We start from the raw sequence: 15,779 nt of genomic DNA, 5'->3' as shown, positions 1-15,779 counted from the left end.
AAGTATACTATGTCCACTGTGTTTCACTGGTCTACTAATTTAGTCACATTATCAAAGAATGAAATAAGATTGGTTTGGCATAATCTGTTTTTACAAACCTGTGCTGGCTACTGGTTATAACTTTGTTTGCTTCTAGTTGTTCGCATATCTGTTTTTTGCTTATCTTTTCCAGGATCTTCCCAGGTATTGATGTTAGAATGATTGGTCTGTAGTTTCCTGGGTCTGTTTTTTTCCCCTTTTCCTTTTCCTTTCTTGAAGATGGGAACCACATCAGCCCTTTTCCAATCCTCAGATACTTCCCCGGTGCGCCACGATTTTTGAAAGATGTGGTGCAATGGTTCTGAGATAACATCTGCCAGCTCCTGGATAGGTATTCTCTTAGACTTTGTGGGATGTTGCTTTATAGTTTTGAAACACCTGGAAAAAGTCATTTGCATGGCTGTCTACTGTGAACAAATATAGCTTGATCTTTGGAAAAGAAAGGTTGTATAGCTTGTACGCTCTGGGTAAAAAAATTGTTCTTAATTTACTTCTGTGAGAACTCTGGGACTTTAAGCCCACACATCTTAAACTTACCAAGTTGGAGAAACATTGATATAAATGCATTAAGAAAGGACTAAGGATGGTTCAATATGTTGTTTGTTTGGTTTTTTTGCCTGAAGCCAAGAAAATGTTCCCCATTTCATGTGCAAAAGCTGAATAAATTGGCTGTAAAATCTTTCTACAACAGTGGTGAGGTGCAGGGGGGTTCTCTTCTATACCTCAAGACATCAGGATAATAAAGAAGAAATAAAGCAAGACATATGGCATGCTTGTTTGTTTGATTACATTGTGATTACAGGTAGTCCTCGACTTAACGACAGTTTATTTAATTACTGTTAGAAATTACAACAGCACTGAAAAAAGTGAGTTATTTTTCACACTTATGACTGTGATCACTGTGATCCCCATGATCACGTGATCAGAATTCAGATGCTTGGTAACTGGCATGTATTAATGACAGCTGCAGTGTCCTGGGGTCATGTGATCACCTTCTTCTGACCTTCTGACAAGCAAAGTCAATGGGGAAGCCAAATTCACTTAACAACCATGTTATTAACAACTGCAGTGATTCACTTAACAACCATGGTACGAAAGGTCATAAAATGGGGCAAAATTCACTTAACAAATGTCTCGCTTAGCAACAAAAATGTGGGGCTCCATTGTGGTTGTAAATCGAGGACTCCCTGTATATGCTACCATAATCAGTTCAGTTCTTGGTGGTTTCCATGAAATGAAAAAAATAATTTTAAAACATCCCCAGTAAGCATAAAAGTAAAAATAGATGAAAGTATGAGCAGCTCTGCAAATCTAAACAAACACATAAAAAAATCCACTAACAAACTAAAAGTTGTCCTGGTCTGATTAGAATGCTTATTAAAAGAAGCTCAGCCTTCAGCATCTACTTAAATGAAATCAGGGAGGAGGCCAATTTGAATGTCACTGGAACAGTTTTCCAGAACATTCCACAGCTATCAAAAAGCAGCAGCCCTGAGCCTCACCCCCTTTTACTTCTCCAGAATAGAGAACTAAGAGTAGCAGTCCTTGGGTTAAGAATGCACTCCACTCCTAACTCTGCCTTTAACCCAAATCTGTATGTAAGTCGGAACTCATACTTTACAAATGGACTGCCTGTTACTAAAAATGGTTGTCCTTCCTTGAGCTGCAGAACTACTGAAGCCATGCAAGGCTTCCAGGAACCGCTGAAATCCGCTGAAAACAGGCTGTATATTAAAAATGTGTGGCTTCAGCGGTTCCTGAAAGTATTTCATGGCTTCAGCAGTTTGTTGGCTTGAGGAAGAAGAAGGCCATCCATCATTTTTAATAATCGACAGCCCATTCACATCTAGTTGGATGCTCTTAACCCAGAGATTGCCTGTAACTAAGGTGAAATAGTAGGTGGGCCAGGTCTGACTAGAGAAAGCAGCTTCGTAAGGATTTTATCAGTCAAAATTAACACTGTAAATTACATGGGTAACAACTGTAGCATTTAGCAATAGCATTTAGACTTATATACTGTCCCATAGTGCTTTACAGTGCTCTCTGGGTGGTTTATAATGTAAGCATTAGTTGCATATTCCCCTGAACAATCCAGGTCCTCATTTTACTGACCTCAGAAGGATGGAAGGCTGAGTCAACCTTGAGCCGGTCAGAATCAAACTCCTGGCTGTGGGAAGAGTTAGCCTGCAATACTGCAATTAAACCATTGTACCACCAGGGCTAGATATAATCCTCTACCACCAGTTTCTGGCTGTAACTTCTGGGGCATCCTTAAAGCAGCTCCATGTAAACGTGCATTGCAGTAGTGTAACCAGATAGTTATGAGAGTATAATTTACTATTGTGAGGTCCATGGTTCTCATCTTCTTCTGGCTGTGACACACATAGGTCTCACTTCCATCTTCAACCATCTTACCTCTATATCTACTGCCTGAAGTGATTGCCTCCTTCTGCCTGGTAAAGGGCTGTAAAGACTTTAAGGAATCTAGGCAGTCTTCTCCAGGTTACACATTTGATGAAAAGTAGAAGCCTCCAGTAGAAAATTTTAAAATAATTCTTTAAGTGGATAGTCTTCAACTGTGAGCGAGTTAACAATAATTCCTGGCTAAAGTCCCATTTGAAACAGGAATCCAGAGGCAAACATCTCAGTATCACTTCTCAGTCTCCTGAGCCATCTGGTCAATTTGATGGATTTACTTGCCCATTTCCCAGAAATTAAGTATATTCACTAGAGATGGGAGGAAAACAATCAAAGCAGCTTCTCTGTTTTCTTCCCCACCCTAGGGGCAAAAGCATTATGTAGCTTTATTCTCTTTGATAAAGGGAAGCATTTGATTAATTTTGACAAACATTTCTCAGTCATTACAGTAACATCAATAATAATAATAACAATAACAGCAGCAGCAGCACAAGCACTTCCTCTAAACAATTTGCAAATCATTAAGAGAGGGAGATATTCTGCAGAAAAGAAAAAAATCCCCTTTGGGAAAAATGACAGAAAATTTTCAGCGGCTACTTCAGTTTGTAATTTTCGGCACGTGACTATAAGATCAGAGAGAATTTCAAGAGGGTTGCAGCTTGCCTTGTTCCAAGATCACTCATCCTTTGCTAATTTGTCCCATGGCAGAGAGTGCAGTACCTTTAGAAACATCTTAAACAGATTAAAATTGTATTTTGGAATGAGTTCATTTTGAGCTTTATGAGCTGCAAAAATGCAAGTTAATTGGAAGTGTACTATTAACTGGAGACATAAAGAAAGAAGCTGAGTGAAAAAGCAGGAAAAAAGCGAGAACCTTAAGCACCAATTTATATACAATGTAATCACTTTTCTCTTTGATTCATTACATATGTTGTCTTTTGATCGGCAACATCAATAAATAGTGGGGAACACACACCCCTCCCTGATCCTTGCATACATTTTGTCATAATGTGTTTAAGCAACCCGATATGAGTTGACCGTCTGGAATTAAGTTATAACGCTTCTGCAAATTTTAACAAAACAAAGGTTATTTTGAAACTGAGACAAGGTGGTGTTACACTTCCAACTGGTGTATGTGTGAATGTCAGGGAATAGGTAATGATAGGCATCATGGAACAACAAGGCAACAATGCTGTGACTTAAATCAGTTGCCCTTAGTGGGACTTATTAAGTCAATACATGGCATGCTGCCAATAACCAATCTATTGTCGAGACCACAGCCATTAAAACATTAAGCCCAACACTGCCCAACATACTATTAATGGCTTAAGAGTAGTTGGTGCATTTCCTAAGCATTTGATGGTTTCTTCTTGGGTTATGTGAGAAATTACAATTTGGTAATAACTTTTAGAGGGGACTTCCAAGACCACATCTCAATCTAGTTTTGCAGTCAAGAAAGACTTAAGGCAAATGAGTACCCACAAGGAAGTCATCTCATAAGCAGAATCTCAAGCCAGGGTTTCACAAAAGTGACTTGATCTGATGCAAAGTACATATAAATGAAAACATGATCTAACTATGGCTGTTTCCTTCTCTGTTATCATATTTCAGCTCTTTTTGCCATGAATTTCTAGCCCCCAAGCATCAGCTGCAGGGCAAATTCCAGTAGACACTTGCTTTCAAGCAGTCATCCTTCCTTCGTTAGTTATGTGCAATTAGCTAATAAATGACCATTTTGAAAACATATTTGTCCCCTTGCAGCTGGTGGAAGGCAGAGAAACTTTCCTCCATACAGGTAGTCCTTGACTTACGACCATAATTGAGAACAAAATTTATATTGCTAAACGAGACAATTGTTAAGTGAGTTTTGCCCCATTTCAAGATACAGTTGTGAAGTGAAGCTGGCTTCCCCCTTGACTTTGCTTGTCAAAGGTTCACAAAAGGTGATCACATGATCTCGGGACACTGAAACCGTCATAAATATGAACCAATTGCCAAGCACCCAAATTTTGATCATGTGACCACAGGGGTGCCACCATGGTTGCAAATGTAAAAAGTGGTGATAAGTCACATTTTCCAAGAGGTGTTATAATTTTGAACAGTTCACAAAAGTAATGGTAATAAGTTGAGGATTACACTGTTTAGAAACTATATTGTTGGGCTTAAGCAAGAGGAGGAGGAGGAGGAGAAGACAGCTTTTTTCCCCTTGTCCAGAGGTTTTGAATGGAGATGAAACAATAAATTGTTAACATGGTTGTAAGCAGAGTTGTAAATATTTTGTGGTAACTGTGTGAAGTTTGTCTGCTGTAGCTGCTTTCATTTTTCTTTTTTTTTTCAGCATGAAAGATTTATGAACCATCTCTCTTTCCTACCATAAACTAGTTGGGCTCCTTATGGATTTTCCAAATGGTTGAGCCGAATTCTGTAGAGCTGTGCCAAATTGCCCCAGATTATATGCTGTTGAAAATACCGTTTTCTTTCTTGAGATTATTAGAAGCCTCACAATGCTTTAACTCTCCCCTTCTGTTTACTAATGATAGAGTTTGATTCCTAGCCAAGCTGGAATCAATAGTAGGAAAGGCTTCTCAAGCGGACTCCAACCGGCGAGAACAATTTCACTTCTCACATGTAGTGAACTAAAGAATGTTATTTATAGGCGCTTGGAGTGCACTTCACTTGCCAATAGTATGGGAACAGCTTAAATTTTAATCTGAACTAATGAGCTCTCAGGAATAAATACAGGCAGTTCTCGATTTACAACAGTTCCTTTAGTGACCATTCAAAGTTGCAACGACCCTGGAAAAAAATGACTTATGGCTTACAACAGTTGTAGCATCCCCACGGTCATGTGATCAAAATTTGGATGCTGGGAAACTGGTTCATATTTATGACGGTTGCAGTGCCCCGGGTCACACAAACAGCTTTTACGACCTTCTGACAAGCAAAGCCAGTTGTTACTAGCTTAACAACCGCAATGATTCATTTAACAACTGTGGCTAGAAAGGTCATACAATGGGACACAACTCACTTAACAAATGTTTTACTTAACAACATAAATGTTGGGCCCCATTGTGGTTTTAAGTGGAGGACTACCTGCACATAATCTTTATGCAGTTGCATGCTGAAAACACAGAGCGGCATCCACACAGAGAACCGGTCGTCCACATATTTGAATCCCACCACCTTATATAGTTCCTATTTCTCCTACTTCGTGGTATCTCCTATTTTCCAGTACCCCCTCTATTTTTCTTACTTGGCAAAACAACTCTTAAGGCCTTGCTTAAGATACAGAGGTTAAGGAAGATTTAACTGCATATATTGCAGTTTCCAAAGAGAACCTAAATGTTTGTGAACACCACCAAAGGATAGAGGCCTAAGAAGGGAAGACGTTACAAATCAAATAACTTTTTAAACTTTCACAATATCCACTCTGCCAGCACAAAAACAGGCACTCTCAAATGTGGAAAGGGATAAGATCTGTATGGAGACATCACGCCCCACCCCGAGAAAGAAATATTTTGGGGGATATTAAAAAGGCAGAATATTACATTTTCTCAAAGGAATAATAGAGAAGATCTTAAAAGGCAGAAACCACCCCCACACCCAAGTCTCTCTGCCCCAAGTAGAAGCCAAGTCTGTAGAAATTCAGATTTGATAATCCCATTCAGAAAGACTCAGGTCCCATCCATGAGCAAATACTACCAGGCAAAAGCCCATTCAAGACAAAATATTTTGAAATCCCTTGCAGCAAAACTGATAGCTAATAATAGCAGAGTGATAGAATTAGAACCAGCAACCCCTCACCCATCCAACACAGGACATAGTCATCAGCCACAGCCACAGGGAAGCAGAACATGACCTTTAGGATATAATAGGATTAACCCACCAACATCAGAATACTAAAAGGACACACTGAACCTCAGGTCAAAGTTCATGCCACAGGAACAACTCCAAGCACAAAAGCCCAAGTGTCAAGCCCATGGGCTTGCCATTGGATTGCTGTTCTGTACCAGCCTGCTACCGGCCCTGCAGAAAAGGCAGGGACAACCCCTTTTACAAGAAGGCAAGAGGCTGGAACTAAGCCTACCAAATTTATGGATACAAAAGCAAACAAGACACAAACCATGAAACAGGAGCTATTCAAGCGATTGCCTTCAGCAAACCAGCCCTCCCACGCATTCCCTTTTATACAGTTCAGGATGTGGCTTCTCTCTGCCTCCTTCCGAGGTGCCCCATTGCCTTCCTCTGTTTACTCCTGATTGACTGCCTCCTACATCGGGCGTCCTTGAACAGGGCCAGCTGTGGGTCATCTTCATCCACACTGTCAGTCTCACACAGCTGGGTCTGCGTCATGACCAGGTGGGAGGGGCCTGGCTGAGGGCTCTCATCAGCAAGCTCTCCAACCCCCTCAGCAAGCTCTTCAACACCCCCCTCCTCCTCTGAGTCGTCCGACCCAACTGCCGAACCCACAGGCTGACCCTGAATCACAACACTTGCCACTTCAGGGAAGGGAAAGGGAGACACCCGATGGAGCCAGTGGTTGGACGGCAAGCTGCTGATGTCATTGTCTGATGACCAGGGAATCCCCCTTTGACTCTGACACCAAGAAGGTATAAAAACCCACCACTCCCAGCTACAGTTGGTCAGCTTTCTCAGAGCCACATTTCTGTCTGGCTCTGCTCTTCAATAAACTAAAACCTTCTTTCTAAAGCAGTCTCCATTTTATTTATTCCTGGCTTGGACTGCACCCTGATGAAGATTTTTCTTTCAACAGATCCAACTCAATCTATGCCCGATCTGCATCAGTATCACATTCATATTGTCTTCCCTCACAGTTCAGTTTCTTCTTTTATTTATTCAATTTACTATATGTGCTGCCCATCTTGCACTTTGAGATAACTCTGGGCAGCTTCTTCTTCTTCTTTTTTTTTTTTTGAAGAACACTCATATTTTTTATACTTTAGAATTCAGCTGCTTATATTTCTCCAATGTATGGAGTTTTGTATACAGCTTTCCTTAACACGTGCTCAGATTAATTTTTAAAACAGTTTCCAAATACAGAATACTTTCATATATGCATATTTGACTACATGACTTTTCAGCCAAGAAATAAAGTTGGTGGACTCCCTAAGTCAGGGGTCCCCAACATTGCCAGCAACCAGGCCTTGTAAACAAGTGAAGCCCCATCTGTGGGATGCAGGCAGCATGCAAAACCACACGCCCCTCTGCTCCGTAGAAAAATCTTTCTCCGTGGAACCGGTCCCTGGTGCCTAAAAGATTGGGGGCCACTGTCCTAAATAATACATCTGTTTTGGCATTTCCCACATGACTTTACTTAACAAGAAGTCCACAATAGGGTTCTTCACATCTCTGCTGAAAAGCAGAACTGGAAAATAGGAACAAGGGAGGATCTCCAGGAGGGGAAGAAATCCAGAGGATATACCTGGATATTTGCTGGTTATTTTCCTCATTTCTTGCTAACACACACACACACTCACACTCACACACACACACACACAGAAAGAGAGAGAGAGGGGGGGGAGAGAGAGAATTCTTTGTTTTTTCAAGGAAAACTATTATATGATTATGAGCTCCTTTTGATAGTCCTAATTGCAATTATCTTCAGTTATAACATATATAGTTTTAGCATTACTGGTGCACCCTTTAAGAAAATGGGTCACTTTGGCAGTGCACCTCCTTGAACTGCCCAGATACCCCCTTTTTCTCTCTCAGCTAACTTATGGGGGAGTAATTCCATTCAATCAGAGGTTGCAGCTCTGCAATAAGAAAAGGCAAGTAAAAATCGGACATAATGTTATCATTCTTTCTCCTTTTGTTTCTCCTTTCTCTCCTTCCTGTTTCAACTCCCCCTTGGTGTTTACGTCCCATCAGTAATTCCCCTCTCCTGATCTCACTACACCTTTTGACTTTCCTACTTTACACCTCCCTTTGATTTTTTTTCCATCCATACTTTCTTCTTTTCACTCTATACTACTCATTCCTAATGGACTTCAGAAAAATCCTACTGTAGCCTCCACCTTTTCGTTAACTCCTACAGCCGGCCTCATCCCCCAGTGAGTCAAAGCATTAATCATATTTAACTGCACCTTTTTATCCCTTTCCTTTCAATTCTTTCCTGTTTCCTGTTGCTGAAAGAAACACCTTTCCTCCTTTATATTACTCATCAAGAGAAGATAGAATGATTATAAGTCAATTGCTAACTGGAAATAGCAAAACAACCTGATTGTCACTGAGAAAAGAGACTAGAACACAACTGCAGCAACAAACATCCAGTGCTGGGGGGGGGGAATAGAACCGGCTGCATTTCCCCAGCAGCTTATGCAATAAGCAGAGAATGGTAAGCTTTCTCAATTCCACATCTTTGAAGTTCTTTATTTACAGCAGTGAAATTGGATTACAAAAGCAGAGCGGCAGTTGTTCTTTCAGAAGTTAAGGTGGTATGAGCTCTCTCAAGTTATTTTCACTCTCCAAGAAGGCTTTAGGTAGAGAGCAGCAAACAAAGCCTATCAGCCGGGGAACAATGCAGCCAAGCAATTAACCATGAGCCTACTCAATTTCACCAGCCCATTGACTGCTGCAATTAAGGACAAGGAAAGTGGAGTGAAGGATCTCCTGCATCTACCCAATTACCAGTGTTCTTGCAGCTATCAAACTTCAGTGCCAGATTACCCACCATTAAAAAGGAACATTCTTCTCAGAAAACATCTCTGCAAAACCCAGAGGCCCTTTCAGACCTTTATCTGCTCAGGAGAACAGGTAATATGAGTCAAGTATTATATTTATAATGGACCTTCAATGGGGCCACAGCTCGTTGCCTGCATTTACACATCTCACTGAGCCATGGACCATTGTTAATGAGCTACTATCGTGATGGGAGTTTCCCATCATGCTCAGTCAAATCCAAGCACATTGCATACAGCTTGATGCAACTCAATGCTCTACAGAAGCATCAGGCTACAAAAAACTCATTGACTTCTGTTTTTCATATTGGTAGTTTGACTAGGTAGGTTTTGGGGGAGATGCTGGGTAACACATCTAGAGGATAGCAGGCCTAGTGTGATGCATCAAACTAGTCACTAGAAATTTCTGGACAGTAAGAAGAATTAACCAGTGGAACAGCTTGCCTTCAGAAGTTGTGGCTGCTCCAACACTGGAGGCTTTTAAGAAGAGACTGGACAACCATTTGTCTGAAATGGTATAGGGTGTCCTGCTTGAGTAGGAGGATTGGACTAGAAGACCTCCAAGGTCCCTTCCAACACTGATGATGATGATATCCTCTCAATATAGGATCATTACGATGATCCTAAATTCCTTGCTAGGAAGGAGGTTTTGGAAATGAAACATGATGGCTTGCTTAAGGTGATATATTCAGAAGATGCCTGGATTAGGTTTGAGAGCCTGGCGTCTGAGGCTTTGTCTGATGGTGGCTGACCAGCAAGGCCTGCAAATTTATACTGGGCCTCAGAGAGATGGTCAAACATTTGCTGGATATTTCCAGCTTCCAGAACACTCCTTCCCAAACTTCACACCTTCTTCCTCATCCCATGGGGTGATTTCACCAACCTGCAACATGAAAGAGGTAGCACCATTCACTTCACAGGCTACGGTTGGCAAGAGATGAGAAGTCAGCCAACATTGCTATACCCAGCTACTGTATGTGTTTCATTGAAAAAAGCACACTTTGGAGGCTGTGTCTGACAATACAGTCTTTGATTTGGAGAATGAGGTCACTTCTCAGAGATTTTAAAGCCTGCTCCCAATAAATGAAGCTTAAGATAAATATTATCCTCGAACAGAAAACCATGTAAATATATTTTGTTCTGAAACTTAAAAAGGTGATGGGCCTTGAAATTCACCACTAAATGACAGAAATATTCATACTGGTAATTTGCACTTGTGTGCTAAATTTAGAATCCCTCTGTTGTGGCCCAGATTTTCTTGGTTTATCATCTTGCCAGCCTCTGAAGAGTTCACCAGTTACCTGTGAATGTGATCACAGATACACTGGAAGGCTGAAGAGCCTAGATAATTAGGTAAACATCTGCACATAGGGAAACCTAGACCGATAATTTTCAGCATTTGCATGAAATGATCCAGCAGGATACATGTATGCATGTCAGACAATCCTCTTATCAAACATTTGGAGAAAGAGGAACAGCTGCAGGTTCTTTTGCTCTATTTATTTTTGGGTCTTTCCAAACCTACAGATCTTCCCATTTGGGGATTTATAAAGTGAAATGAGATGAACATATCAAAAACCCATCTACCAAATGGTCTCTCCATCTCTGCTATTTGCATTGTTGTGTGTTTAGCTTTTTCATGGAGGAAGCCTGCCCATCATAAGCCTAATTAACTCCATACATATTGGTGGGAGGCAGGTGTTTGATGTGAGTATCTGCTTTTCTTTCCAATGAAGAGTGATAGTACATCTCAGTTTCCTCCACCAGCACACACACACACACACACACACACACACACACACACAAAATCATCTTGGTATTATCTTGGCCAAGTAGGTAACAATGCAGGGGAAGCTCTTTGGAAAATCCAGGTGTTTGCAGGATATATACAGTAGCTAAGGAAGAAGGAAAGGAGAAGATCTGAGTTTAAATAAGTTAAAAGGAATGTCAATAAGTTAAAAGGAGGTGGATGGGGAGAAATGCACCTGATGTAGCTGACAGGAAGGGAAAAAAATGACTTTAATAATGCTTGCCTCCTGAAAGTAAACCAGAACAGGAATAGTAGAGTTAACAGACACATTTTTCACTGCCTGGATCTCCTTCAACTAACTTAGTTTTTTCATTGTCAGTTGTTTTTTTAACAACCAAAAGCAAAACATCAGCAAGGATTCCAGTGAATATAGTACTTGCAATTAACTAGATAGGGCTCGCAACTTAGGAGTCCTCCTAGATTCACAGCTTTCTTTTTTTTTTATTGAAAAGTTTTAACACACAGTTTTTCTTTAAACCCCCCCTCCCCCTCCCTTCTCCCTCCCCCCTACCTCTCCCCCCTCTCCCCCTCCCCCCCCCCACTTCCCAGAGCTAAATACAAGGTATATATAAAAAAACAATCATAAACAACCATATACTAACAACTATAAACTCTAAAATCCATCACTCTCTAGCTTATATAGGATAAAACAAACCTTAGTAGTATTAAATATATATAAAGAAACTAAAATAGAAAAAGAAAAAAAAAGAAAGAAGACTTATTCAAATGCTACATAAAACTTCTTAACCCTATACTTGTTCTGGATAAACTCAATCCATTTTCTCCATTCCATAATATAGCGTTCTTGCGAGTAATCTTTCAAATAGGCCGAAATCTTCGCCATCTCAGCCAGGTCAGAAACCTTTAAAGTCCACTCTTCTATGGTCGGCAGTTCCTCTTTTTTCCAATACTGACCTATCAAAAGTCTTGCTGCCGGATTCACAGCTTTCTTTAGAAGATCATATAGTAACTGTGACTAGGGGGGCCTTTGCCCAGATTCGCCTGGTGCACCAGTTGCAGCCCTATCTAGACCGGGATGCCTTGCGTACAGTCACTCATGCGCTCGTGACCTCTCGGTTAGACTACTGCAACGCTCTCTACATGGGGCTGCCCTTGAGGACCACTCGGAGGTTCCAACTGGTGCAGAATGCAGCCGCGCGAGTTGTGTTGGGGGTCTCCCGATACTCCCATATTACACCTCTGCTCCGTGAGCTGCATTGGCTTCCAGTTGCCTTCCGGGTGAGATTCAAGGTGCTGGTAATGACCTACAAAGCCCTACATGGCATGGGTCCGGAGTACCTTAGAGAGCACCTGCGGCCGGCATCAACTTCCCTCCGCCCAGTGCGCTCCCACAGAGAGGGCCTCCTCAGGGTGCCACCGGTCAGAGAATGCCGACTGGTGGCCCCCAGGGGGAGGGCGTTCTCTGTGGGTGCACCTGACCTGTGGAACCATTTACCGGTTGAGCTCCGGATGGCTCCCGACCTTCGCTCCTTCCAACGTGATCTAAAAACCTATTTGTTTGAACAAGCTGGCCTGGTCTGATGGGTTTGGGTTTTAATTATTGTTTTTAAGTAATTTATTTATTGTATTTGGGCACTATGGTTTAATCTTTTCTTAATTTTTGTATTTTTGTATTTTGGTATTTATTGCCCTGTTCACCGCCCTGAGTCCTTCGGGAGAAGGGCGGTATACAAATTAAATTAAATTAATTAAATAAATAAATAAATAAATAAATAAATAAATAAATAAATAAATAAATAAATAAATAAATAAATAAACTGCATGCAGAATTCCAGTCTAAGAATTACAAAGCGTTAACAAAACAATGGGATTGAATTGGGAGGAGGGAGATTAATTCAGTGACAGGCCATTTCCCCTACTTTAGCAATATCTGGTAGTCCTCAGCTAATGACCACAATTGGGACAAGAACTTTTGTCACTAAGCAACGCAGTCATTGTGTGAGCCACACACAACTTTACAAGCTTTTTTGCCATGTTGTTAAGTAAATCACATGGTTATTCAGCAAATCTGCTGTCCCCCATTGACTTTACTTACTTGAAAGCCCCCTGGGAGGGGAAGGGTGGGAAAGTGGGGGGGAGGGGGAGGGAGGGAGTTTATGTTTTTAAAAATGTATTTTAAAACTTTTCAATTAAAAAAAAGCCCCCTGAGAAGGTCGCAAATGTCAATCACATGACCACACAACTTTGCAACTGTCGTAAATACTTGCCCATCAGCAAGCACACAAATCTGGATCATGTGATTGCAGGGACCCTGCAACAGTCATAAGTGCAAGGACTGGTTGTAAGTCACTCTGAATGGTTGTTAAATGAATGTCTGTAAGTCAAGGACTACCTCTACCTCATCCTAGCTTCAATGAAGCCATCTGAGCACAGCACACCAGCCTATGGGACCTAAGCCTCTCCTTTCACCTACCTCTGTCCACAGCATCCAGGAATCAGGAACATGAGTGAAGCTTCTCGGAGGCAAACATTTGAAATGGAGAAGCAAGCAGAAGACACAATGTGCAGATTGAAGACTTTGCATTGCTGATGGATTTTGCTGATCCTAAGTTAAAAAGCCATAGACCAGAGATTGAAAAACTCAGAAAATGTTGATTTGCATCTCTCTCTGTGTGTGTGTGTGTGTATAAAATAGTTGGTCTGCTTTTTCCTCATTATTGGCCATAGCAGATTTGAAGTTTTAGGAACATGTGAAAAGCTGTGTTCTGAACATCTCTGCTCTAAGCCTATCATCCCCTGCTCTCCCTACCTTACAGACTTCTGGATTTAGAGTCCGTCCCCCAGAACTCGAATATATTGCCTCAACATCAGAGCAATTCCATTTTCAGCATCTGAAAAGCATTTCCTGCCAGCCCTTTGCAATTACATGTATCCTGGGCTTTTAGATGTCTGTGTTTTAGTGAGCTCCTTACCCAGCAAGATCCACTCTGGAGCCATTTGAAAGTCCTTTCAGATATTAGTAGCTTTCTTTATGACTGTAAGGAAAAATTACAAGGAAAACCTATTCTGGGAAAATAAATGATTATGAAACCCAGCTCAGACCTGGTCTAGGAGAATCTTTTGTTTTCTTTAAGCAGCCATATTTTTTTTAAAAAAAATGAAACAATAGTAATATGGTTCAAAAAGGACTATACCAGATGAAGTGCAATGTCTAATTTTTGGATCCTTGTCTGTCTATATAAAAGCCCAGCTAATTGATCTTAACTGATCTTAAAAATCTCAGCAAATGAGATAAATACATGGAATGAAAGGCCTCCAGGAATTCCCAGATCTTAGGCTGGACTTGGAAAAATTTAAAAAAAAACATTCTGCAACAAGGCAATGGCAAAATCTTTCTTTATAGTTGCCAGGAAAATGACATGGATGAATCCCCAAAGTTACCAGGAGCTGAAATCAAATTGAAGGAGTCTTTTCCTTTTACCTGGGCAAAGATATCTTCGCAGTGAGAAATAAACAAGGACAAAGGTCTTGCTACAGACATACTCTAATGCAGGGGTATCAATCTTGGTGACTTTAAGACCTGTGGACTTCAACTCCCAGAGTTCCCCAGTCAGCCATAAGACTTAAAGTTGCCAAGGTTGGACACCCTTACTCTAGTCTAGTGTATTCTAAGATTGCTTTTAAAAAACAAAGTTCCAGATACAGTAGCTGTTCCTATTCCTGCAGGGAACAATTCATTCTGTGTATGTTACCTAGAGTCCATTTTACTTCCTCACGATCCAAGCTTCTTATTCACATTGGTGACAAGATTCAAAACAGCTTATTCTAAACATCTATCATCTAATAAGAAATCATTGCCAATTTCTAGACCAGACTCTGCTTCTGGCTTGGGCAAATTTTCATAAATCTGAGATCTCCAATGTAATAATAAACCTTCTCCATTTCTGTACATGTGCCCATTACCTCAATTTTCTTGCTTCTGCACTGAATTGCATATTCTTCCTGTTTCCAAGAGCAAGAGGCAAAACTGAATCCTGCTTTTACTGACAAAAACTTACTTTGTTTCCAAAGGATGGTGAGAAAAAAAATCATGTTGAATCATGCTAATTTGGGGAATATGACTTCATGTATCTAAAGAGTAATTTCAAGCTGCAACTCACTGAAAACTGGCATTTCAAAGCTAAGGATGCCTTCAAGCATTAGCTTCCCGAAAGCAACATTTGTGGAAATGGCATTAACAGAAAATTGTTTCCGACAATGCTTGGAAGTGTTGCCAAGTGAGACCACAGGTTCTGGGAATCAGCTTCATCAGCCAATTCCCCCCCTCCTCCCCCCCAAGAAAAGTTCACTGTGGTGAAGGAGTAAAAATGAAAATACTGCCAGGTGGGAGCAATTTCAGGTACCAACACATAGTTCTCTACTGTCAGAACTGACCCAGTTTGGTCTTTCAAGAAAGGAATACTCTCAACTCCATTTGTGGTGAAAAGGTTACTTTCACTAAAAGCCAAATGGTTGCAGTTATGCAAAACCAGAATTAAGAGTTTGCATGCAAAGATTCCCTAGTTAGCTTTCACTTTTGTGTCCCCCCCCCCTTATCACACCATTGTCCAGTCACCTTCGAAGATGTTTTGGTAACTGTCCCTGTGATGCTTGGATAGATGGATGAGCATTACACTACATTCCCAGTCTCGGGATGTCTCAGGATGGCATAAAGATTGTTTTTTATTTCCCCTTCCCTGTCTTCCCCCAGTCCCCAAGCTCCCTCCCCCCCATAGTTCATGACTGACTGGCATCTAGCAAATCATAGTTATGAGCGAAGGATGGCAGCTCTGTCTGACATCTACTTATGA

This window comes from Vipera ursinii (assembly GCF_947247035.1).
Source record: "Vipera ursinii genome assembly, chromosome: 2".
Taxonomy (NCBI): domain Eukaryota; kingdom Metazoa; phylum Chordata; class Lepidosauria; order Squamata; family Viperidae; genus Vipera; species Vipera ursinii.
This window is presented reverse-complemented; position numbering follows the sequence as displayed.